At 43.3% G+C, this 26,878-nt stretch overlaps 1 protein-coding gene and 1 long non-coding RNA gene across 2 annotated transcripts in view; both read left to right on the top strand.

The window, feature by feature from the left end:
- The window catches only part of LOC138970767 (major egg antigen-like), a 78,325-nt gene that overhangs the window by 10,416 nt on the left and 41,031 nt on the right, over positions 1 to 26,878 (top strand). The window lies entirely within an intron of this gene.
- Positions 6,650 to 11,273, top strand: LOC138970766 (uncharacterized). The gene is made up of 4 exons (XR_011457064.1): positions 6,650 to 6,774; positions 7,317 to 7,448; positions 8,148 to 8,231; positions 10,088 to 11,273. It is a non-coding gene; the product is annotated as an uncharacterized lncRNA (long non-coding RNA).

Genomic DNA, 26,878 nt, shown 5'->3' on the forward strand with positions numbered 1-26,878 from the left:
TCGACAGTGATCTCCGTTCTGTTATTCACAGTTATGATAAAGACATCGTTCTGAGGTCAAAACAAATCGAAATTTTGGGACTGCTGCCGGAAGGAGACTGTAATATATGGTTGCATCACTGTCAAAAAAATCGTCTGCTCCAGCGAGCGCCGAACTGCAAAACGGTTGATTATCACGAGACACTGTTGCCATATTTAGAGTTGTTTGCACAGTAAATACAGCCGCGAAAAATAGCTCGCTTGAAACTGTCTTACATATCAATTCCTTTGTAATTTAAAAATTACACAACACCATGAAAAATCATTATTGACGATCGCGAATCTGCTTATATCAATAATACATTACAAAAAGCTCTAAAAATGTAAAAACAAGAGGCGAAGCCTTCAAGGCTCACGTAAGAAATCGACAAACAGTAACACAAACTCAATCACTCCGTCACACATACACACACACAGTAAGCATAGCTACACGGTGCAAGAGGGCGAGACACTAGATCTTGTGTCTGTCTGTAGCCTACTTACGGAGACACGACTGCCAGATGACCAGATCGACACTGCGCTTTCGACAGCGGCTTCCTCGCGCAGACACTGGAAACACGCTGTGCAGATTAACCTGTAGGAAATCTCCTTTGGCATCTTCTTTATCTATTTTTCTTGAGCTACGAAACCGAACAATGGGAAATCGTCTTCTCCGAATCGGGGAACTGCAGCTCGGCGATAACTGTATCTATACCACAATCCTTCACGCGATCTGACCTAACCTTGACCCCTGACCTGGTCTACATACCACACACGACACAAACCAGTCAGCTGTTTTTACCCCCCCCCCCCCAAAAAAAAAAAAACCCCACAAAAAACAACAACAAACACCACCCGTTTTCTTTGGATACACACTTTAACTACATACGTGCCGACGAAATGTTGATCATTGCTTCAACACTTTGAAGCTGTTGCTTGAATAATAACCAGGTAAAATTAGTATTTCGGTGTTCAGTCAAATGTTAAAGTTTCTACCACAGACATACATACGCACGCACGCACGCACGCACGCACGCACGCACGCACGCACGCACGCACGCACAGACAGACACAAGTTAGCATCGCATAGGCTACACTTACGTGAGCCTTGCCAGACAAGGAAACTCAAGGCATCCTGTCAGGGAGAGAATGAGCCGAACTCATTTTGACCTTAGGTCAGGATGATGTGGTGGTATGCATGATGGTTGACGCGGGACGTAAGGTACCTTTAACACCACGTGGATCTAATACAGCCGCAGCCCCTTGAGTGTGGAGAGATTCCATTCCTACCGGTTCCACGGTACTTCTGCTAGCTTTTTGTGCACCTGTACTTATTATAGTCTCGTACTTGCGGCTTTATTATGGGGGCGAGGACGCCCCCATTCTATACGGATAGTTTAGAGGTTGACCATGGGCAGCGCCATTTTGTTGTGAAATACGTCATCAGTTTGTGTACACAGGAAGTTGTGACATCCGTCACCCTATGGGAGGGGTGAAGGCAACATTGTTCATCTGTAGAAAGTTGTGAAATCCGTCACCCTATGGGAGGGGTGACGTCAAAATTGGTCATCACAGAGTTTGTGTAACACAGGAAGTTGTGAAATACGTCACCCTATGGGAGGGGTGACGTCAAAATTGTTCAACAAAAACATGATATGTCGCATTGTGCAGGGTCAACTGCAACAAACTCAAACCGAGCCATTCATACTTAGCTGTATTTGAGTGACTTATATACCCGACATTTTTATTTCTTATTTTTAGCACAGGTGTAGGAAAAATCATGAACCAAAATGTTATTTATTTTCTAATTTAACATTTTTTTTACAAATATGACCATGGTCTTTTAAACATACAGTGACATTAAACATTGTTATGTTAAAAAAAAGAAAAAAGAAATAAAGCTTTTGTGCACAAATCAGAAAATACATTGTACATTTTACCTACAGGCCAAACAGTGTCTGTTGGCGGCAGAGGGCCCAGCAAGTTGCTATTTTTAGATCGATTAAAAGTTGTCAAGAACAGGCGCTTACATTTGGATGTGTCCACTGATAGTAGGTTTGGTTGTGATCAATCAGAATGATGTAGGAATAAAAATGTATGACAGTTTGGTATGATGACATGTAATTCAAATATGCTGAAATGTAATATTATACATGATATAATATTATTATGGCTGTTGCCATGACCATGAACCCCAAGAAAGGTTTAATGTTATGTAAAATCAAAATACCAAAATCAAGCACCTACTAATCTGGTCTACGGTGCGGCTTGGACCAAAAAAGGATGGACACGCAACTCGCTCAGCCAGCCAGCGCTGCGAGACTTACAGCGGCCAACTTCGCCGCGGCGCGCTCATTGGCTAAGTATTGAACTTGCGTCAAGGCCGATGCGCGTAGATTCCCAGAATGTTTACTTTCGGTAAGATTCTTCGACAGCATTCGCAGAGGTGACTGCCGTATTGTGTACCGCAGTCAGAAGTAATTTATTACTTTTTGGAGTTTAGTAACGTGATATCAGTTTTCAATTGTTCGTTCACTTATATTGCTTTCAGATTTAACACACAAGAAACAGTAGCACGGTTTTCGTTGCGAAAATGTGCATTGGCAGTGCTACGCGATCGAATTGTGTATTATGTACACGCCGTGTTCTTCTCAGGAAAAGACCGAAGCGACATGTGACGTCAGTCGTTCAGCCCGCGAGCGGTGGGATGGGGGGGTTCACATGGTTTGTTTGTTTCAGAACCACACCCATATACACACATTTCACATGTAAACCATTTGTCCGCCCCCTGTCGATATTTATCGACTAAGTTCCTTGGTGCTTACTGAGACTATGATCAGAACTGATACGAGTAGGCTACTAGCTTCAGAACCATTATATGCTAGCTTCAGTCGTTGCAATTTAGCCGGTGGGGGTTGGGGTGGTGTGTTTGTGTGTGTGTCACTGACAGTGTGTGTGTGTCTGTGTTTTTGTGTGTGTTTATGTGTGTTTGTGTGTGTGTGTGTGTGTGTTCGCCGGCCCAGGGTGCTTGCGTGCGTGTGCGCGCGCGCGCGCGCGCGTGTGTGTGTGTCAGTTTGTGTGTGTGTGTGTGTGTTTAGTGTGTCTGTGCGTGTGTGTGGTGGGGGTGGGGTGGTATGTGTGTGTGTGTGACACTGACAGTGTGTGTGTGTGTGTGCGCCCCACGGTGCGCCAGTGTGTGTCTGAGCGTACGTGCGTGCGTACGTGTAGCGGTGGGTGTGTGTGTTTGCGTGTTTGGTGGGGGTGGGGCCGGGATGGGACTTATTCTCCTCCCAGCAGCGAAGATGCCTCAGAGGTCAAGAGGCCGGGTGTTAACCCTTATACCCTGCAGACTTGTATTAGCCTATCGGGGAGCCACACATCTTCAGTGGTTTACCTGTAGAACGTACATGGTAGTGTTCGTGTTGAACGCATGAACCCCGTGGCCGTCTGTATGTTTGGTGGTTATAAATGCAAAGGCGGAGTTTTACTATGTATGATATGTGAATGGACGATGTATGTTTGCACGTGAAGCCTCACAAAACAATGATATGAAAGCGGAATACGCATACTCATAAGTTATATTTACAGACACAGACAGAAGCACACACACGCAGTTACAGATGCAACGTCAGAAAGCGACCAACACACCAATTCAAGGTGGACATGTCTCAGTTTACACAGCCAGAGAGACAGTACACAGACAGACACTGGCAGGCTGGCAGGCAGGCAGACAGACAGACAGATCGGACACACACACACACACACACCGGCACACCGCACACACACACACGCACGCACGTACCGTACGCACGCACGCACGCACGCACACACACACACACACACACACACACACACACACACACACTGTCCTGCCCGTCATGAAACATCATATTTTTTGGCCACCTATCCGCTGCCGGTCAACTTTTCCCCCAGTGTGTCATGAAAAAAATGACTGAAATGGCTGATTCTTCACACCAGTCAACCAGGTGCATCTCACCGACACACAGAACAAACCAGACATATTGTCCAGTCAGATGGGTTTTGGACCTCGAACAAGTTGCTTTAAAGCTGGAACTTTTTAATTCTGAACTCTAATGGTATCTATTATGTTTTCCAATAAAGTTTACCATTGTAGCTTGGGGCAAAGTTTTATAAAAACAATGTGTTTAAATCGCACGAAATCCCAAACTGAAACACGCACTAAATGGCACACCAGCGCTCATTGGTTAATAACAGGATATTCGATGATTATTTTTCCCGTGGGTAGCTTCCCTTTGCTGCACAATATTTACATATGTTTTAGACCAATGAGCGCTGGTATGCATATTCGGTGCGGATACATGATTTGTCCCCAAGTGGATTAGCGGCTCGCAAACGAAGATTCGTCCAAATGATGGTTAAAAACACAACCTGCAGCGGACGGAAGCTGAAAACTAAAGGCACATAATAGTTCAAACAATCATTCAACTGTATTTATTTGACCTTACACAGACTGTAGGAAGAGGCAAACCGGCTTGAACAATATTTTCCCCCAGGAAGCGACTCCAAGAACACAGAAGACTCGAAGGTGAGTGACATACCTTGTAGTCTTTTTGTGATAGTAGTAGTCCAGTGGACGATACCTTCCGCCTGTGATCTGACTCGTCACTCGATCAATAACTTTCACGCAATGTGCTTTCAAGTCACGCCGCTGTACCCAGTTTACACAGCCTTCCTGATAATGTGTTGTCTGACCTTTAGCTCTCTGGATCTTTTGAATCATCGTGTTTCCTCCTCTCCGCTGAGCGAAGCGCAGATACACTGCGACCTGTAAACTGGGCGCTCGTTTGACATTTTCATGTAATCCAGAGTTTCCTCCCTGATGTCCCTCTTCTAGCTCTTTATACAACTCCCACGTATTCTCCAACCTTCATGGCTTATCCCCCCCCCCCCCACAGCTCCCCCACCACTAACACCACCAATGCCCCGCGTACCCTCCGCGGGTTAGGGGGAAGAATTTACCCGATGCTCCCCAGCATTGATGTCGTAAGAGGCGACTAACGGATTCTGTTTCTCTTTTTATTACCCTTGTTAAGTGTTTCTTGTATAGAATATAGTCAATGTTTGTAAAGATTTTAGTCAAGCAGTATGTAAGAAATGTTAAGTCCTTTGTACTGGAAACTTGCATTCTCCCAGTAAGGTAATACATTGTCGGTTGCAAGCCCCTGGAGCAAATTTTTGATTAGTGCTTTTGTGAACAAGAAACAATTGACAAGTGGCTCTATCCCATCTTCCCCCTTTCCCCGTCGCGATATAACCTTCGTGGTTGAAAACGACGTTAAACACCAAATAAAGAAAGAAACCAATGCCCCGTACCACCCTCCCCATGACAGTGTCCATGGCAACCACAGCGGATCTGTCCATGCTTTTTTTTTAAATTTTTTTTTATACATGTAAGAGCATCCTTCCACATGGAAACATACCAAAATTCAACATCCTGGTTGCTTCCTGTACGGAGTGGACACTGTTTTGCTGAATTGATTTCACAGGTTGATTCTGGTTTAATTAAAACAATGAATGTATACCCCCCGGCAAAAAGTGATCCCACTCGGCTGCTGAAAAAGAACAACCAGCCAGGTTGTAGATTTGTGTATGTGTCGAATGGAACGGATGCTCCTATCCCATGTAAAAGCCTGGTCAGATCTGCGCCGGGTGGTGTAAATGATGATCGCTTACACCTCTGTGAAGGATGGTACCTTTAACACCCCCCTCCACCCCTCTCCGCGTCACCCCTTCCCTGTGTCTCTTATCCGTAATGCATGGCAGAATGACACGCACGCAAACGAATGGTTTATTGAAGGTTGCACGTTGCAGCAAATAACGGGTTCTGCAGTGCCGTTTTCACTGTCAGTTTTGACACCCTGCTCTGAGTCTTTCGGTCCTTTCGGCGCGCGCGTGTGTGTGTGTGTGTGTCAGTGTGTGTGTGTGTGTGTGTGTGTGTGTTAGTGCCTGTGTGTGTGTGTGTGTGTGTGTTAGTGCGCGTGTGTGTGTGTGTGTCTGTCTGTCTGTGTTTGTGTGTGTGTGTGTATTAGTGCGTGTGTATGTGTGTGCGTACCTCTGTGTGCACTCTAAATTTTATAACACTTTGAGAACACTGAAAGTGTTTAGGGTGAACACTTAAAGTGTTAGGGTGAACACATTTTTACACTTTTGGAACACAGAAAGTGTTCTCAATGTGTTATCCTGAAGCATCTTCTGCTACCTGAACACTTTTGGAACACATGGTAAACACTTTTTAGCACAGTGGAACACCAGGTGAACACACGTGTTCAACAAGTGTTCCACAAGTGTTCCACTTCGTCTTTTGGTCATGCTCCGAATAAAACAATACATTAAAAATATTTGGGCCATGAGCAGATTCGAACCCGAGACCTTCGCCTTGCCATGTCAGCGCTCTACCGATTGAGCTACGGAGACTCGTCGGGATCTAGCGTCGCTTAGAGTATATAATTTTTATACCCCCTAGACCGCTGCGGGACGTTTTTTTGTTTTTGTTTTTAATCGTGTTGTGCTTATATTTTTTCATCAAACATTTATTTCATCTGAGACATCTAATAAGCGGTAAGTATTAGCATTTTTATTTTTACACTTTAATAATGTTACTAATTGTCCCATCATGCTTCATCTGGACCAAAAAAGAACGTTGACACTTTTAGATCTGTGGACCTGTCTGCGTTGTCGCTGCGTTGATTTGGCTCAGGATTTCCGATTGTTATCTGTAAGTTGCTTGCTGACATTTTGTATTAATTCATCTAAGCTTAGTCACTCGTATTTTTGTTGTAACATGTTCCCGTTACTTGTATCTGTGGACGTTTTAAGACAATTTCTCTAATTTTGCTGTCGCAACGGTTTCAGCTGTCAGATCAGTGGACCTTTTACATTAGTTCTGCGTTGGTAAATAAACTCTATTTCAATTTGATGTTGATTTTTTTATTCTGGTTGATGTGCTTGGTTTTTTGTTATTGTTATACTTGTATGTCCAGGGGTTCCTTATAATTATAATGGTGGTCCAGTGAACGATACCTTCCGCCTGTGGTCACACTCACAGCAAAACATTTGCAGATTTTCGGATTCTTCTTCCTTTGGTTAGATCAGATGTACGATCTGCACGCTAGATAAAGTGAAGCGGTAGGCTAAAAACAGCATACATTAATGAACAACATTCATCATAATAGTGGCCAGGTTGATTGTGTGCGCAATTTAGAATAATTCTATGCATGCTTGGTTGTATTTGATTTCACAGATCTATCACACTTTCAGGGAACTGGGAAGCCGTTTGAGCTGATGTGCCCATGTGGCGAATCGATGTGGGCGTAACCTGCGCACATTTCTTCTGAATTGCACTGAGGATGAACAGGAGGCACTGACGGCAACCCAGACGTGTTTACCAAGGTACGCATGTCCTGCATTTGCATATATTGTGTAGTTTTGCAGAGAAATATTGACTTTCAAATTGATCTGATAAGTTTTGTTTGTTTGTTTGCTTAACGCCCAGCCGACTACGAAGGGCCATATCAGGGCGGTGCTGCTTTGACATTTAACGTGCGCCACACACAAGACAGAAGTCGCAGCACAGGCTTCATGTCTCACCTAGTCACATTATTCTGACACCGGACCAACCAGTCCTAGCACTAACCCCATAATGCCAGACGCCAGGCGGAGCAGCCACTAGATTGCCAATTTTAAAGTTTTAGGTATGACCCGGCCGGGGTTCGAAGCCACGACCTCCCGATCACCGGGCGGACGCCTTACCACTAGGCCAATTGTGCCGGCGGTTGCGGAATCATTGATTTATATTCAAAATTAATATCTCCGTGCAAAACACACCAGACAGTCGCCAAACTCATATGTGGACACACACACACACACACACACACACACACACACACACACACACACACACACACACACACACACACACACACTCACAGCCAGCCCCCTCTCCTTCCACATTTGACAGAAATCTAAATGTTGATACACAGTTTCACAATAAACAAAAGTATGAGAATCAGAACACTTGTCAGTGTTGCTACGATGTGGAACTTCAGTAAAATAGTGTTTGATTTCTTAACATGCATCTTGTGTGTGCAGGAACCATACTGCTTGGCTGAGGCAGTTCACTTTCTGGAGATGGAGCTAACAGTAATGCGACGAAACCTTGTGGATGCACTTCATGTAAGTTTAAGCTTTCTGTGGGATACAGCGCAGTTACATTTTGAGAATGCTGCCTTATTTTGCAGTCTTCTCCTTAAAAGGTGGAAAAAATATACATATTTTTAAGTTCAGTGAGTGCTGAGGCCTGCAATGATAAAATGTTTTCCTGAACTAAGTCTACTCAGAATTTCCATTCGTTGTGGTAGAGTAGTGCCGTAAACACTGAGGCCAGCTTTAGTCAAAGCATGGCCAACAGACAACACGCTGCTGATCCGCTTGGATCTGCCATTGCCGCTAACAGTGTATGCAGGGTGCATTCAATATGACACCCTTTTCTTTTGAAAATATTCTCATCGGAGTTTATGATTGGTTTTGACAGTGATCGCTGGCCTCCAATGGTCGCTGACAAGGTGTTTTCCTTCGGTTCACGTAGGTTTAGCTTGAGATCACGTGAGTTAAAAGCGATCCGTTTGTAAGTTTTGGTTAGTTTGATCTAAATATTTTAGAAAATTATGATAGAAATTAGAATGCATTTTATATTAAAGAATGCATTCCATATCATAGAACACATTCTATATTTATAGAATGCATTCTATAAAATAGAAAACATTGTATAATATAGAATGCATTCAATCATACTTGTCATTTGCCCAGAAATGTATTCTATTATAGAATGCATTCTATAACGTCCAACAATGCATTCTTATGATAGAATGCATTCCATAAAGCGCCACAAAACTTCTACAGGCCAGCTCGGTATGGTCCCTGCTTCGAAAGCAGATCTGCAAACACTCTCACACACAGCTCTCTCTTTCTCTCTGTCTCTCTATCTCTGTCTCTGTCTCTCTCTGTCTCTCTCTCTCTGTCTCTGTCTCTCTCTGTCTCTGTCTCTGTCTCTCTCTCTCTCTCTCTCTCTCTCTCTCTCTCTCTCTGTGTGCGTGTGTGTGGCTGTGTGTGTGTGGCTGTGTGTGTGTAGTTCTGCTTCTCTTTGCGGGGCTGGCCTGTTGTAGTTTCGGGACATTATGCATATAAATTATAATGCATTTCAGGACGTTAAAGAACGCATTCTATCATAAAAAGCATTTTGGTATTTTGTGTAAATAGAAATAGAATGCATTTTATAATAGAGTTCGGAACGTTATAGAATGCATTCTATAATATAGAATACATTACATAATAAATGATTTCCTTATAATTCATTATTTAGATCAAACCAACAAAACTTAGGTAGTTTCTTTACAAACGGATTACTAGAGGGTCGGTGCATTCAATATGACACCCTTTTCTTTGAACTAAAACTCATCGGAGTTCACGATTAATTGCGACAGTGATATTTGGCTTCCAGTGATTGTTGACAAGGTGTTTTCCCTGGGTTCACATAGGTTTAAGAACGAGTTAAGGAAAACGGGCGTGCTCAAGGCCTCGCCACATTAGCAGTACGGTTTACTGCTTACCTTATATAAACAATTTGTAGAGTGCCATTTTCCAGAGTGGCCACGCGCTAATGAAATCCTTGCGAAAGACCTATTTTAATTCTACTTTTTGTTCTTAGGGACAGACTCCTGCTTCAAGAGAGATTACTTTTTGCATTCAGTCGTGTGTGCATGTGCGTGCATGCGAGTGTCATTGTGTGTTGGGAAGGTGAGAGCGAATTGGACGTGACGTATTTGTTCTCTGTTATGTGACCTATGCCCGTTCTGGAATAAAAAAAGTTTACCTGTAACTGCGATTGTTGGAGATCTGCTGACAGCAAGAAGAAGTCCACTATTAGTTAAGATTTACACTTCAGTGTTATCAATTAAGTACAAACGTTTAACACAAACCTGTTAAGAGTTGAAAATGCATCATGTTCTAAAACTCACTTTTATTTCGAACAGGATGTTCCGGACAGCGAGTTGAAAACTAAACCAAAGACCAAGGGCCTGGAATCCTCCCAACTCTGAAGGGTGTTTTTGTTATCGGACTTTCGTGTGTGAACTTTCAAGATGGGGTTTACCAGAGCTCCGTTCATATTATTTAATAGCAACATATACCGAGCAACAAAAGAAACGCGAAAAAATTCTGCAATGTTTGATTGACAAAATCTCGAACAATTATGGAGTTAGAATTATCAAACCACAACATTTTGATGAAGGCATGTTTGACACAGCTGTTGCGTGAGTATTTTGATGCTGCGATTGTTTCAACACACAGGACAAAACGAAGTTTTGGAGGTCTCGCTCAGTCAGCCTTCATCGCGTTCTCTGGCCACTGATCGGACACTGGTTGCTTCCAGTGATGATCCTGGTATTGTCAGCGGCTGAATTGAATCGATGTCGAAGACGTTGTGGAAGGAAATTGCGATCTTGTCTTATTGGGGTAATGCGAAAAAATCTACCGCGTTGCATAACTGCAGTGCTTCCAATGTCACCAGAACATTGCAGAAGGTGATAAACTGTTGACACATGCACGTTTAAAGCCCATGCCAGCGCTTCTGGATCACCCCCAGCTTTAAATCGACCTGGCATTTTGGTGGTGTCAATCTTGGCATCCTGGCTGTTTCAAAAGTGAGACTGGCAGCAAGCGTGCCATGGTCTCTTTTGGTTGCTAATGCATTAGTGAACACATCTCACACATCAGATTTCTCCTGCTCCACTTGCACGTGCTGCGAGCGCGCATTATGTGTTTTACGATAAACCTGCTTGTCCCGTGTGTTAAAACAGTCACAGCATCAAAATAATCACACAAAAGCAAGGTCAAACATGCCTTCATTAAACTTTTGTAGTTTAATAATTCTAACTCTATAATTGATGAAGATTTTGTCAATCAAACAATGACGAATTTTGTTGCTCGGTATATTATGTGTTCAACAATTCCTACCCCAGACCCGTTTGTTCTGCGACTGCTGCAGACATTTCTTTTTGTCAATTAAAAATGCTTCTTTGCTCACAAAATTTGATTTTAATGTCTTTCTGAATTGTATGACAGTGCAGGATGAAAGTGTTCCAAAAGTGTTCTAAAAGTGTTCCAAAAGTGTTCTAAAAGTGTTCCAAAAGTGTTCCAAAAGTGTTCTAAAAGTGTTCCAAAAGTGTTCTAAAAGTGTTCTAAAAGTGTTCCAAAAGTGTTCCAAAAGTGTTCCAAAAGTGTTCTAAAAGTGTTGACCTGAACACTTTTATGTGTTCAAAAGTGGTTACAGCAGGGTGAACACTTAAAAGTGTTCAGATGTGAACACTTTTGGAACACTTTTGAAACACTTTTGGAACACTTTTGGAACACTTTTTTGTGTATAGAACACTTTTTGTGTTCCAAAAGTGTTCCAAAAGTGTTCTACTAAAAGGGTGTTCAGAAGTGGTTACAGAAAGGGTGTTCAGGAGTGGAACACTTTTGTTTAGAGTGTGCATGTGTGTGTGTGTTAGTGTGTGTGTGTGTGCGTGTGTGCGTGTCGGTCTGTCTGTCTGTCCCTCTGTCCCTCTGTGGTTCGGGAGCGGCTATAATTATATGCTGTCACCACCAAAGCGTCAATTTATGTATTTCTTCTGTTCTGACACTATCTGCCTGGCTTTATCTCTCTGCGACAACTCAGCTCTTCATACGCTGTTAGTCTTTTTCATCTCTTGCTGCCCGCGTTTCTGATAACGCAAAGCCTATCAAAATAGATTGCATTTTTCGCGCTCTTCTGCCTCTCAGATGAGCAGCTAGTAAACGATACGCCGACTATTTTTGGTGGGCAATGTCTAAAATCGGCTTTCGCATTTTAGCAATAATTGTGGACGTGTTGTATATTTACCTTGTCCCCCATCGTCGAGGGATGTGACAAGAAACACGTCTTTTTCCTAGAAAAGTTGATCGTAGTTGTTTTGGAAAGAATGTTGAATCTCCTTGAATTTGACGCTTTTGTATATTTGCACTGATTTTCTTTTAATTGTGGGATCAGTGAAACAGTGTAAGCTTGCAGTAGATTTTTTGACGGTGGTGCTTGTGGTGTATTTCATTTGAGTCTTGCTGCACCAGTACTCGGAGAAAAGTCGTGAACAGATGAACGACAGATTGAGAATGGTGGAGGTAGAGAGATGGGCAAAATATAATTCAGGGTAAAGACATCGGCAGACACACAGACAGACATAGAATTTGACGGACTAAGACGGGCAGGCAGGCAGGAAGGATGGAAGGTAGACCGGTAGGCAAACATATTGGCAGACAGACAGACAGACAAACAGACAGTACACACACACACACACACTCTGGTACAGATACACTCAGGTACAGACACACACACGCGAACGCTCATGCATATACAGCCTTCCTGATAATGTGTTGTCCATGTCATACACGCACACGCCGCGCAGGCACTGACGCACACACACACACACACACACAATTTCTTTTCAGCCGACTGTCTCTACTCTCCCTTCCCTCGCGCTCCCTCCACGCCTCCATCCACCCTCCCTCCTGCCTACCCCACTGCATCCCTTCCACCTTCAAGGGCGAGAGAAATGTGGAGGTTCTTCTGTCTCGTCTGCTCTTCCTTCTACAAGAACAATCCAAGTTTTGCCACGAACGGCGCGTGTATGACATGAAAAGTGACAAGCTCATTAACGCCAGACTTAATTATGAGCCATTAGGACATTGTCTCCTCACCTGTCGCCGTTGTACAATTTAGTATGCATGTAATATGTGTGCGCATAGTTATAGTGTATAAGCCAGTCAGTGTTTTAGGGTTTTAATTCTTGGGGTGTCCAACTCCTGTTTGTAAATTATGCGAATAAAAACTGGTCATTAAGTTGATCATATATATACTGGAATTTAATCAAAATTATTCTTACAAGGAGAGTAGTGTCAGAAAGATATATCAGAATTTAAAAATAAAAAGTTCAAAACAACAACAACAACAACAACAACAACAACAACAACAACAACAACAACAACACCAACAACAACAACAGTAGAAGCAGTAGAAATAGCAGCGACAACATTAGCACAAACTGAAGAAATGGATAGTCATCTTTTAGGATGATATCGTGAACAACATAATAATTATCATATAGCAAACTGCAAAGAGTAGGTCCCGCATATCCCAAAGGGTGAAGTGACCAACAACTTCAGCAAGGAGGCAAAGTCAATAATGACTTGTTTGTATGTGTGGAAATCTAGGAATTTCACCGGCAAGAGAACCGGTTTAGGATAACTCCTTTTGATAAAGCTTCATGAGGTAATCACGAGGTTGTCAGAAAAAATATGATAATGTGCTAAATAGCCAACACCTGTGCGTAAGTTCTCTTTCGCTGAGCGCTCGTGTTTAGGCGAAGAAGAAGAATAGAGCAAACCTGTCAAAAAGGGGATTTTACTGAGTTTGTTGCTGTCTACGACCGTGTTCCATTGTCTTGAGTTTGACACGTTTTCTGTTCATGGGTTTGACACGGTTGTTTTGGAATTTGAAGGCGTCGTTGGATTGAAAGCAGCAGTTGGAGGGAGCGAACTCTCTCTGTCTCTCTCTGTCTCTTTCTGTTGCACAGTCTTTCTGACTGTCTTGTCTTGATCCTCTGTCTTCCCCTACCCCCCCCCCCCCCCCTCCTTCCCTGTCTTTTTCTCTGTCTGTCTGTCTCTCTGTCTCTGTCTCTGTCTCTCTTGTATCAGTGACGAACAATCGACACTCAAGGTTTCTCTCTCTTTGTCTCTCAATATGTGTCTCTGTTTTTGTCTTTCTGTCTGTCTGTCTGTCTATCTGTCTGTCTGTGTGTGTGTGTGTGTGTGTGTCTCTCTCTCTCTCTCTCTCTCTCTCTCTCTCGCTCTGTCTGTCTCTCTGTCTGTTTGTCTCTCTTTCTCTGTGTGTGGTTTCTTTAAACCTCTTCGTTCTCTGAATTTTGTTACAATTATCGCTCATCTCTAACTCTTTTTCCTTTGGAAAGGATAAGCTTTCTTTTTTCACGAAGGCGGAACACCCAACAGCAACCGTTTCTTTCCGCTATGCGAATGAAGAAAAGAAAGCAATAAGACTGACTGAGAAGCCGCGTAAAACATTGCCAATCTTTCAAAGCAGCAAGACCAAAGAGTCTGCCCCTGGCTGAGGGGAAAGCTCTTTGGCAGTGTTGTCAACAGTTTATCTTACGAGCCTATCGTGTGTTTGTTTTTGTCACTCCGTAATGAGCTGCGTTAGTACCGTGCACGCTTGTTGCTTTGCAAACATGAACATTAAAGGCCCGAACTAGTCTCTGCAAGGGCTAGCAGCCGGTACTGAATACAGTGGTACCTGTGAACAGGCATCATTGGGACAGATCAGAAATGATCCTGCATTGCTGGTGTCCGTTCATAACAGGTAAACCTTATATTTGCTTTTCATACAACTCAAACAGAAGGTGTTCTCTATTTGGATGTTTCCTTTGGTTTTTTTTACATTCCCTCTCGTGAAAACAAGTTGGGCTCACCAGCTCAGATCTGGACACTGAGGCTTTTACATGGGATAAGACTAATCCCCCACTGGGTCACACTCTGAAAAATGAACAGCCCGGGTACTCTCTTTGCCCAGTTGAATATGTTGATGAATTAACCGCTTTATAAAAAAAATTCAATAAATAAATAAATCCAACTCAACACAGCAAGCAGTCAGGGTGTTGATTTGTGGTATGTGACCCATTGGAGGGATGGTCTTATCCCGTGTGGAAACCTGTCCAGATCTGAGATGATAAGCCGAACCGTTTTAAACAAGAAGGAGTGTGCCTTTAATTTGGAGGTGTCCTTTATTTAGAGATGTCCTCTCATTGGCTCGAGGAACCTGTCATTATGAGCACTGTGGTATCTGTGATGGAAGGTCATCCCTGGGACCTGCCAACAGTGTCTGTAAATTGAAGGTGTCCTTTCATGAAAGGTAGGTTTTGGTCGTATAAACGGACAAAGGAACAACAGGAAGTGTCCCTTTTGGGGAGGTGTCCTCTCATCCCAGGTACCTCTGCACCACCAAGTAGGAGATATACACTACAGTCTTGCCTGATTTGACATCATGTACTTAATTCATCTGTAAGTCTATGTCCCAAGTTTCTATATTGGTGAAGCCCAGGCGTTGGGGTAGACGGTTTGTAAACGTTTCGTTAACAGTAACATTAACATACTTTCTAAACCGCAACCCTAGCACTGCCGAAACTGTCGGGTCTGTCTTCCCCATTCCTTTGTTTTCTTCTTCTTCTTCTTCTTCTTCTTCTTCCTTCTTTTTCTTCAAATTCTCCTTCTTCAAATTCTTCTTCTTCAAATTCTGTTCTAAAATTCTTCTTCTTCAAATTCTTCTTCTTCAAATTCTTTCTTCAAATTCTTCTTATTCAAATTCTTCTTCTTTAAATTCTTATCCTTCTTCTTCAAATTTTTATTCTTCAAATTCTTTTTCTTTTTCCTTTGTCTTTAATGGGGGGCGGGAGGGGGGGGGGGGGGGGGGGGGCTTTCTCTGCTTCATTCTGGCGCTGTGAGTCAGACGTGTAGTTTTCAGCAATGCGTTATTTAACTTTGTGTAAGAACAACGGTCGTGTCGGCTTTGAGAAGGGAATTCCAGATGCGGCGACGAAAGCAGAATAAGTTAAATTCCACGTCTTCTCAAAGCCTCCTCCTCCTGCTCCTTTTTCGTTTTCTTCTTCTTGGCTGTAACCCTCTTAGCCTCCCCATTTTCTTTTGTTTTGGGTTTCTACTACTGTTTGTTAACTGCTTTAGCTGGGCACCCCCTCCCCCCGGACAACCCCACTCCTCCTGCCTGACATCGTTTTCGAATGGAGCTAACACCTAATTTGGATGAAAAGATTGACGGACGGATGAAAAGGGCGTTTACGATTTAGATTTACTTGCCCGGTACAACGTCGAGTGTGTGGATTAAACATTTTCATTCCTTGACTTATTGAGCCATGTGACGTCTGAGTCCGACTAAACTCCCATTTAAGCAGCTGACCAAGGCGGGGTTGTGTGTGTGTGTGTGTGTGTGTGTGTGTGTGTGTGTGTGTGTGTGTGTGTGTGTGTGTGTGTGTGTGTGTGCGTGCGTGCGTGTGTGTGTGTGTGTGTGTGCTCATGTGTCTTATACGTTCCGTCGTACTAAAACGAAGAAATAATTCCAAACAAAATGGATCGATTTTAATGGTTTGAAGTTATGTCTAGTTATTTTGGTACTTTTGACACCGATCAAGACAGTCATCGTTGAGCTAGACCACCAGCGTATCGTAGAACATGCTGATCTCGGTCTGTGTCAAATGTCATACTTTGGTCAAAAAAGCAAATAACGCATGATTTTGTATCATTCAGGGTGTAAGGTAAATGTTTGTGAAGAGGTAAACACCCGTGTCTGTTTTGTGTTTATATTGATCACTTTTCATAATGTTTCTACCTTGTGTAGGCCTATATGTCGTGCCCAATTCACAGAATTGTCGAATTCGCAAAATTGGCAATCGACAGCCAGTCCGTAACGTCTTGTGTCAAGAAAACATTGCGTTTGCATTGCTTTAATTAGCTCCCTTTTATGGTTGGTATGGTCTGTGTTGGTCAGTTTCGAGTATAACTCGAAAAATGCATAAACACTACACCTTTTGCCATAACTTGCCATAATTTATCGATTATTGCTTTATCTGTCCGTTCTAGATTCTAGTTGTTTAAATGTGGTGATACCCAAGGAATTTGAGAACTTGAAAAAACAAAAATTGGCTGCTGATTTCGCGAAATGGGCTATTATTAGTTGCGTTGTACGCATTTTCGGCAAAAATGGGCATCGTTTTTCTGATTTCGTGAATTTTGCACGACAAATATGCACATCACACGTATTTTGGTTTCCAGTAAATTGTGCTGGAAAGATTCGCAACAACGGCAAGTATGTACATGACTGAATAGTAATGCGTATAGAGAAGCCAAAGACATGATATAATAAGAGAAACCTTTTTATTGACAACACAACACAGAACCAGATTAAAATGCGGGAAACCGAATAGCTTACTGTACAGTACAGGACACACAAAATGGACGGCAGGAACAGAATGTCACTTGTGCCTTGAAACCTGTATCATTTGTGAACAACACACATCGCAAGAACGGCACATAATTACTGAAGATGTGAAAGGAGAGTCTTCAGGAGAATAGACGGATGACGAGCTTAGGGGCAGATTATACCTGCGCAGAGTCAGCGGCACAGACGACGCACTGCAGATTATCCCAGCCCGCTACACGTTGCGTGAAAAGAAAACAGGCCAAGTACTCGTCATAATCCCTATCGCAGCATCAATAATATGCAGTGCGTCGTCTGTGCCGCCGACTCTGCGCAGGTATATTCTGCCCATTAGCGATTGGAACGCACAGCGCTTTTTATACTCTGTTTCACATAGTTTTAGCAATAATGCGCACGAACGCGCTATTGATATAACTCTACATAACAGTTAACGATAGTTTCGAAACTCTATATAACAGATAACGATAGTTTCGAAACTCTATATAACAGTTAACGATAGTTTCAAAACCCTATATAACAGTTAACGATAGTAATATCAATTTGGCGCACCATAGCGTGCATCCGCTTACTCCCGGTTCCTCCTTAGCCCTGGCAGCAACAGCAGCAGAAGAGAAATGCGGCTGCGAGGTGGCGGCAGAACTGCCCAGCAGCGGCCCTTTCCTGCCCAAGAAGAGCTTGCCGAGCTCGTGCCTGAAGCGGGACGACATGACGAGGTAGACGAAGAAGTTGAGGGAAGAGTTGAGCATGGAGAGCATCAGCCAGGCCAGGTGGGACAGCAGGAAGATGTTGGTGTAGCGACGCGTCGGGAGGAACTCAGGCACCAGGGAGCGCGCCAGGCCCAGGGCCACGTTGGGAGCCGCCGTCAGGATGTAGAGACACGACACCACCACCAGCATCTTCACCACCGCCATCTGCATGGGACACATAGAGTCTGGATGTATAGGAATGTACAACGAACATCGTCACCAACGTCATCTGCGACACATATACTATAGAGTCTGGATGTAAAGGGATGTACAGATATGACACCACCACCAGCATCTTAACCACCGTTTCCTGCGTTGGACACATAGAAGGTGGATGTAAAGGAATGTAGTGAGAGAACATCATTGCCGTTACCTGGGACACATGAAGTTTGGATGTCAAGGAATGTAGAGAGAGAACACCACCACCATTACATCGGACACACAGAGTCTGTATATCAAGGAATGTACCGACAGGACACCACCACCGTTACATGGTACACATAGAGTCTGGATACAAAGGGATGTAGAGATAGAACACCACCACCGTTACATGGGACACATAGAGTCTGAATGAAAAGGAATTTACCGACAGGACACCACCACCATTACCTGGGACACATAGGGTCCGGGGATAAAGGAACAATGGCCACAATCAAGCGTAAAGAGGTGGTAGTGAAGAATCCATTGTAGAGACGTTTTTTGAGCAAACTGACCCCTCAGAAATTTGCAAGGGACTTTCGCTACCTTCGCCCATCAAAGAGCTGTGACTTTTAGCACAACTACTTCTGCAGATGGACACCTGTGTCAGTTGCACCCCCCCCCCCCCCCCCCCCGCGGGTTAGGGGGAAGAATTTACCCGATGCTCCCCAGCATGTCGTAAGAGGCGACTAACGGATTCTGTTTCTCCTTTTACCCTTGTTAAGTGTTTCTTGTATAGAATTATAGTCCATTTTTGTAAAGAATTTAGTCAAGCAGTATGTAAGAAATGTTAAGTCCTTTGTACTGGAAACTTGCATTCTCCCAGTAAGGTCATATATTGTACTACGTTGCAAGCCCCTGGAGCAAATTTTTGATTAGTGCTTTTGTGAACAAGAAACAATTGACAAGTGGCTCTATCCCATCTTCCCCCTTTCCCCGTCGCGATATAACCCTTCGTGGTTGAAAACGACGTTAAACACCAAATAAAGTAAAGTAAAGTCAGTTGCACAATTAATGCAGCAGAAAATCCTCACTCTGCACTGTAAGTAGACAGGCTTTATTTTGTGTGTGTGGCACGATGCTCTTATTCCATGTAAACTCCTAGAGGATTTACAGCGATGCTTTACACGGGTGAAAAAGGTACTTTACATATTCATTGTTCTTATAATTAAGGCACACGACACCGCCGTCTCCTTCATCTGTCAACGAAATCGGGACAGCGGCATTTGACGAACTTGCAAGAACCGCTCTCAGGGAGGGTACGATACAGACGTTAGGATCAGCTCTCTTCAGCACTACTGGGATGCCCGCAGGATGTTTAAGGTGGAGATAAACTAAGCTGTGACGTACGACACTGAGTCGCAGTTTTCACTTCATTCATCAGCGACTATCACGTGTTTGATCCCGTTATACACAGTGAGCCTTATATCAAAGGAAAGTGCAGAGTCTTTGGAACACAGCGATACCAAAATCAAGAGTATTGGTCAAAATTGCTACTGCCGTCCGTACGTAACAGCTTACTTAATATCGCCCTTAGGTCAATTACAAAGCCAGGCAATTTTCCCGCTACGCAATTCGAAGCATTTTGGTGTACATAGCGATCCAATTTTCCCAGCAATGGGACGATGGATTTATAGCAATGAAAAATTAAATGAAAATATCTTTGATTGGCTCTGTCTGTCACTATCTCTTTTTGTCTCTCTGTCTCTTTCTCTCTCAGTCTCTCTCTCTCCATCTTTCTGACTGTCTTGACCGTCTGGCATACCCCTCTCTCTCTCTCTCTAGGATCAGTGATGAACTGTCGACACTCAAGGCTCTCTCTCTCTGTCTCTCTCCCTCTTTGTCTGTCTCTCTCCCTCTTTTTCTGTCTCTCTCCCTCTTTGTCTGTCTCTCTCCCTCTTTGTCTGTCTCTCTTCCTCTTTGTCTGTCTCTCTCCCTCTTTGTGTGTCTCTCTTCCTCTTTGTCTGTCTCTCTCCCTCTTTGTCTGTCTCTCTCCCTCTTTGTCTATCTCTCTCCCTCTTTGTCTGTCTCTCTTCCTCTTTGTCTGTCTCTCTCCCTCTTTGTCTGTCTCTCTCCCTCACTCCCTCCCTCACTCCCTCCCTCACTCCCTCCCTTCCCCCTCCCTCCCTTCCCCCTCTCTCTCTGTTTATCTCTTTCTTGTTCTCTTTCTTTCTCTACATAGAAAGATGACTTTTGACACTCAAGGCTATCTCTCTCTCTCTGTCCGTCTGTCTCTCTCCTTCCCTCTCTCTTTCGTTCTCGTTCTTTCTCGCCCTCCCTCCTCACCCCCCCCCCCCCCGTCACACTGAAAATCGATCATGTTTGTTGGCTTCATAATGGCAGACGTCCAGCGGCCAAAGGTACCCTCCCCCCCCCCCCTCCCTCAGACGGCGACTTCTGTACACTGTGCGACAAATGGCACCAGCACTATTATGCAGCCATTCCAGCTGGATCACTTGCAAAACCACATCACTCCGTCGTGTGCGATGCAGGGACGATTTGATGAAGCAACCCCCCCCCCCCCCCTTTTGCCTAACACCAATGCCCCTAAATGTCTGCAACTTTGCGAAGGCACACACCGTCCTATTCCAGCGGAGGACTGGGTTACAGCAGTCATGGTTTTTTCCCCTAGTTATGGTTTTTTCCCCTAGGACTGGGTTACAGCAGTCATGGTTTTTTCCCCTAGGACTGGGTTACAGCAGTCATGGTTTTTTCCCCTAGGACTGGGTTACAGCAGTCATGGTTTTTTCCCCTAGGACTGGGTTGCAGCAGTCATGGTTTTTTCCCCAGGACTGGGTTACAGCAGTCATGGTTTTTTCCCCTAGGACTGGGTTGCAGCAGTCATGGTTTTTTCCCCTAGGACTGGGTTGCAGCAGTTATGGTTTTTGACTCACATGCGAAGCAAAAGTGAGTCTATGTACTCACCCGAGTCGTCCGTCCGTCCGTCCGGACGTCCGTCCGGACGTCCGGACGTCCGGACGTCCGGAAAACTTTAACGTTGGATATTTCTTGGACACTATTCAGTCTATCAGTACCAAATTTGGCAAGATGGTGTATGATGACAAGGCCCCAAAAAACATACATAGCATCTTGACCTTGCTTCAAGGTCAAGGTCGCAGGGGCCATAAATGTTGTCTAAAAAACAGCTATTTTTCACATTTTTCCCATTTTCTCTGAAGTTTTTGAGATTGAATACCTCACCTATATATGATATATAGGGCAAAGTAAGCCCCATCTTTTGATACCAGTTTGGTTTACCTTGCTTCAAGGTCAAGGTCACAGGAGCTCTTCAAAGTTGGATTGTATACATATTTTGAAGTGACCTTGACCCTGAACTATGGAAGATAACTGTTTCAAACTTAAAAATTATGTGGGGCACATGTTATGCTTTCATCATGAGACACATTTGGTCACATATGATCAAGGTCAAGGTCACTTTGACCCTTATGAAATGTGACCAAAATAAGGTAGTGAACCACTAAAAGTGACCATATCTCATGGTAGAAAAAGCCAATAAGCACCATTGTACTTCCTATGTCTTGAATTAACAGCTTTGTGTTGCATGATCTTGGATGACCTTGAGTCAAGGTCACATGTATTTTGGTAGGAAAAATGTGTAAAGCAGTTCTTAGTGTATGATGTCATTGCTAGGTTTAGTTATTTGAAGGTCAAGGTCAAGCATGTGAGTCTTATGGGCTTTGCCCTTCTTGTTTCCCCTAGGACTGGGTTACAGCAGTCATGGTTTTTTCCCCCAGGACTGGGTTGCAGCAGTCATGGTTTTTTCCCCTAGGACTGGGTTACAGCAGTCATGGTTTTTTCCCCTAGGACTGGGTTACAGCAGTCATGGTTTTTTCCCCTAGGACTGGGTTGCAGCAGTTATGGTTTTTCGCACAGACGAATATTTTTGTTGAATGTTTTGTTTCTATGAAAAAACGTTCCAATCACTATAACGTTTCTGTGTTGTCTTTTATTTTTTATTCTCGCGAATGTTTTGTTTTGATTGAACATATACCCAGTAACTAACTTTACTTTTTTATTTTTTATTTTTCGTCGCGGAGAAATTACGTTTGTGTCATAAACGAGAGTGAGAGAAATAGCAATAACATGTTTGTAATTATTAAGAAGATTTATTAAGGAGATTTCTATAGCGCATAACTAAAAGCACTATGCGCTTAATTAAATGTTGTGTTTCTGCTGCTCCGGCTGCTGCTGTTTATTCTGCTTGATTTTTCATCGTTTTGTTGTTGTTTTATCTGCATTCCTTTTTACATTTAGTCAAGTTTTGACTAAATGTTTTAACATAGAGGGGGGAATCGAGACGAGGGTCGTGGTGTGTGTGTGTGTGTGTGTGTGTGTGTATGTGTGTGTGTGTGTGTGTGTGTGTCTGTCTCTGTGTGTGTGTAGAGCGATTCAGACTAAACTACTGGGCCGATCTTTATGAAATTTGACATGAGAGTTCCTGGGTATGATATCCCCGGATTTTTTTTTTCATTTTTTCGATAAATACCTTTGATGACGTCATATCCGGCTTTTTGTAAAAGTTGAGGCGGCACTGTCACACCCTCATTTTTCCATTAAATTGATTGAAATGTTGGCAAAGCAATCTTCGACGAATGCCGGGGTTTGGTTTTGCATTTCAGCTTGGTGGCTTAAAAACTAATGAGTGAGTTTGGTCATTAAAAATCGGAAACTTGTAATTAAAATTATTTTTTTATTAAACGATCCAAAAACAATTTCATCTTATTCTTCGTCATTTTCTAATTCCAAAAACATATACATATGTTATATTTGGATTAAAAACAATCTCTGAAAATTAAAAATATAAAAATTATGATCAAAATTAAATTTCCGAAATCGATTTAAAAACTATTTCATCTTAATCCTTGTCGGTTCCTGATTCCAAAAACATGATATGATAATGTTTGGATTAAAAACACGCTCAGAAAGTTAAAACGAAGAGAGGTACAGTAAAGCGTGCTATGAAGCACAGCGCAACCGCTGCCGCGCCAAACAGGCTCGTCACTTTCACTGCCTTTTGCACTAGCGGCGGACTACGTTCAGTTTCATTCTGTGAGTTCCACAGCTTGACTCAATGTAGTAATTTCGCCTTACGCGACTTGTTTATTTATGTATTTATTTATGTATGTATGTATTTGTTGCGAGCCGGTTAACTTTCCGTGCACTTGTTCTATCTGTTTTGCGCAGCCACTTCCACAGTTAACTGGCTCTTTTGAACTCCGGTCAATTTGACTTGCATGCACTTGAGGGGTATTGGCTCGATTCCCAGTGATCTTGGAGAAGATTTGGCCATTTTGCAATTCCCGTCGGCAGGAAAACATTCATTTTTTTGCTAAGTCGGCACCGGTGATTGGAAAAAAAATGATTGCCTCTAATTCGCATTGCATTTTTTGCATTTTTAAAGATGTACGCCCTTTGCTTTGGGACCATGTGTGTTGTGGAGTGCCGGTCGGTACGCAGTACGCTATAATATGTTTTGCTTACAACTTCTTGCATAGGAAGGATAATGATGGCGTATTCGTTGTATTTTATATCACGCATACCATGGTTTCAGGTACCTTCCGTCTCTCGTAAGCGGTCGTGTAAGGGGACGTAGAAAAGACAATTTGCTAACCGGCGATTTGACTATAATTGTGCTTTGTACGTTCAGAACAGAAACGAAAGAGAAAAATACGAGGAAAACCTTCCACTTTCATGTCAATGTGTCCCATGCAACATACATTTGCCAAACAGGTTCAGGTAGTTGGTTCCAGAGTACTGTTGTCGAAGGAAAAAAGGATGTTTTGTACGTTTCTGTTCGATGTGGGGGAAAACTTCGTTCTAAGGGGCGGCGTCTGTGGTAGGGGTTGTTGGCTGCTACGAGAGGTGGGAGTGCTGCTTGTAGGTATGGGGGGGTCTTGTCGTGAGTAATTTTATGGAACATTGTTAGTTTATGACGGTTACGCCTTTCAGATAATGATTGGAGTCCAGATTCTCCGTAAAGCTTAAAGTGACTGGTTCCGCGGACAGCTCCGATGATTGTTCGTATTGCATCTAGGTTTAACTTTTCGAGTTCATCTGTTAGGGTTTTGCTACAATTGTCCCATATTATGTCGCAATAATCAAAGTGTGGTAGAATGAAGGATTTATACATAATTTCCAATGATTTTCGGCTCAGTCTATATTTGTATGTACGCAAGCAAGCTACGAGAGTTCTGCACTTTGCAACAAGAGATTTTATATGTTCATCCCATTTACAGTTGTTTTGTATTATTATTCCTAAGTGTTTGTGATTTTGGGAACTTTCAAGGATGGTATTGCCAAAGTTTAGATCTGCGATATCAGGGGTTCTTTGTGTACACAATTTCACCAATTGCATGGTTAAATGCTACCTTCCATGTTTCTGCCCAATTTACAATTTTTTCAAGATCTGATTTTAAAATTTCGGCACGGATGTTGTGATTGGCTAAAGACAAGTACATGCTAGTGTCGTCAGCAAAAAGCTTAATCGTAGATTCTATATCACATACAATGTCGTTTACATAAATTAGGAAGAGCAAAGGTCCAAGCACTGAACCTTGAGGAACTCCCGCTACTACTGGAAGATAAGTTGATTTACTGCCTTTTAATACAACTGCTTGCTTTCGATCTGTTAGCGCAGTTCGACTCGATTTGATGGACGGAGCGGCTTGGCTAGAAGAAGAAAAGCAAAGTTTGGACCCTAACTAAGACAGAACTGGTCGTAATTGCACACAATTTATTGTTTTCTGTTGTGCACTAACCGTCCTCTAGCCTTCACCGGATCACGCGTTGGACTACACAGTCGGGATGATATGGGTTCTAAAGAAGGTTTCAACAAAAAGGGACAAACGTTTTGCCGTCTCTTTGCCGAGTATGGGTCGTACACGACCCACACCATCCGAAGAGAGATAAACAACGTAAAATTCCTTACGTAGTTTCATATTCCATATTCCACGACCCACATCATCCGGACTGTGTAGTTCACATTACGTCATCGTTTATTTGTTTGTTTACAAAGATAATCTTTCAAAAGTTGGGCAATAGGTAGGTTGTATGGTGATTGGAGATTACATGAAGTCTCCATTAAAAAATCCAGGGGTAGGCTGGGAGGTAGAATAGTTGTGTTTGAGCGACGTTTAATAGGCGAAAGTTAAAGACGGTAATAGGCGAAAGCAAAAGGGCATCTTGTTTAAAACAGAACGGTAAGTGTGTCCGTAAACACAGTCTCTTCAAAAGCACCCTCGTTACGCAGAATGCACTAATGACATTTGTCGTTTTACTTTTGTATTTTTTAATTTTCTCTAATAGATGGAATATCCCAGTAAAAGTGGGTTTTTTAAATGTTACAACCCCCAACGTAATTGTGACGGCCCAGCGCATAAAAACAAAAATACTAGCCGTGGTGGTCAACTAGTGAACTCTGCTCATTTCGTTTGGCGATATTCACACACGTACCAGCCTGCCAACGGCCGCTGTAAACACGTGTGTTTCATTGGTGGTGCATGTCTATGGTTGGAAATATTACGCCCTCGTATAATCGATTTGGGTGCGTAGAGTTTTCCTTTCTGGTTGTAATTTTAAGTCCAATGTACGTCATACTTATTCAGAAACTAATGGGTTTGTTTGTTGTTTCCCCTTTGACGTGTGTGAGTGAGTGTGTGTGTGTGTGTGTGTGTGTGTGTGTGTGTGTGTGTGTGTGTGTGCGAGCGTGCGTGCGTGTGTGTGTGTCAGTGTGTGTGTGTACGTGCGTGCGTGTGTGTGTGTGTGTGCCAGTGTGTGTGTGTGTGTGTTTGTGTGTGTGTGCGTGCGTGCGTTCGTGCATGTGTGTGTGTATGTGTGTGTGTGCCACGGTGTGTGTGTGTGTGTGTGCTAGTTTGAATGTCCGTGTGTCTGCCTGTCTGTAGCAGTAAACTGTATGCTCGGATATGTGGTCTGCACTGAAGAGAAGCGTCTATCTGTGCGATCATGTTTTCGTCTGTCTGCCTTTTCGCGCGCGTGTGTTTTGCGGTGACCTTTTCATTCTGTCAGACGGTCGTGTATGAGCTATGCCTGTGTGTATGTGTCTGTTACTGTTTGCTTAAATCCTATCGCTGTCGGTGCTAGCTTGTCTGGTAGTCCCATCAGGTGCCGTTTTGCGGTGCACCTTACCCTTGGAGATTTTGGCTGTCATAAAATGCATGTTTGTGTGCAGCTGCAAGGTTACACGGTAGGCCTATGCATGTTTTGTGTGTCTCTCTGTTTGTCTGTCATACTCTCTCTCTCTCTCTCTCTTTCTGTCTGACTTTCTGATCTGGATCTGGCTCTGGCTCTCTCTCTATCAGTCTGTCGCTGTCTCTCTGTTCGTGTCGCTCTGTCAGAGAGAGAGAGACAGAGAGAGAGACAGAGAGAGAGAGACAGAGACAGAGAGAGATAGAGAGAGAGAGAGATAGAGAGAGAACGAGAAAACCTGAGAGAGCAGAGAGAGAGAGAGAGAGAGAGAGAGGCTGAGAGAGAGAGAGAACCTGAGAGAGAGCCTGAGAGAGAGAGAGAGAGAGAGAGAGAGAGAGAGAGAGTGAGAGGGAGAGAGGGCTAGAAGTCTGAAGTCTGAAGTCTGAATGTTTTAATGAGTAGGCCTTGGGCCCTTTTCATGGAGATGAGCACATCTCAAGTACCAGCATACAAATGCACAAAGTAAACAAAAACAAGAACATCCTACTCTTTATCTTTCGACACACGCACGCATGCTTCAAAACAATCGTCTCCTTCCTCGACTTCAGTGTTCTGTGACG

The sequence above is a fragment of the Littorina saxatilis genome, linkage group LG7, assembly GCF_037325665.1.
Source record: "Littorina saxatilis isolate snail1 linkage group LG7, US_GU_Lsax_2.0, whole genome shotgun sequence".
Classification (NCBI taxonomy): Eukaryota; Metazoa; Mollusca; class Gastropoda; order Littorinimorpha; family Littorinidae; genus Littorina; species Littorina saxatilis.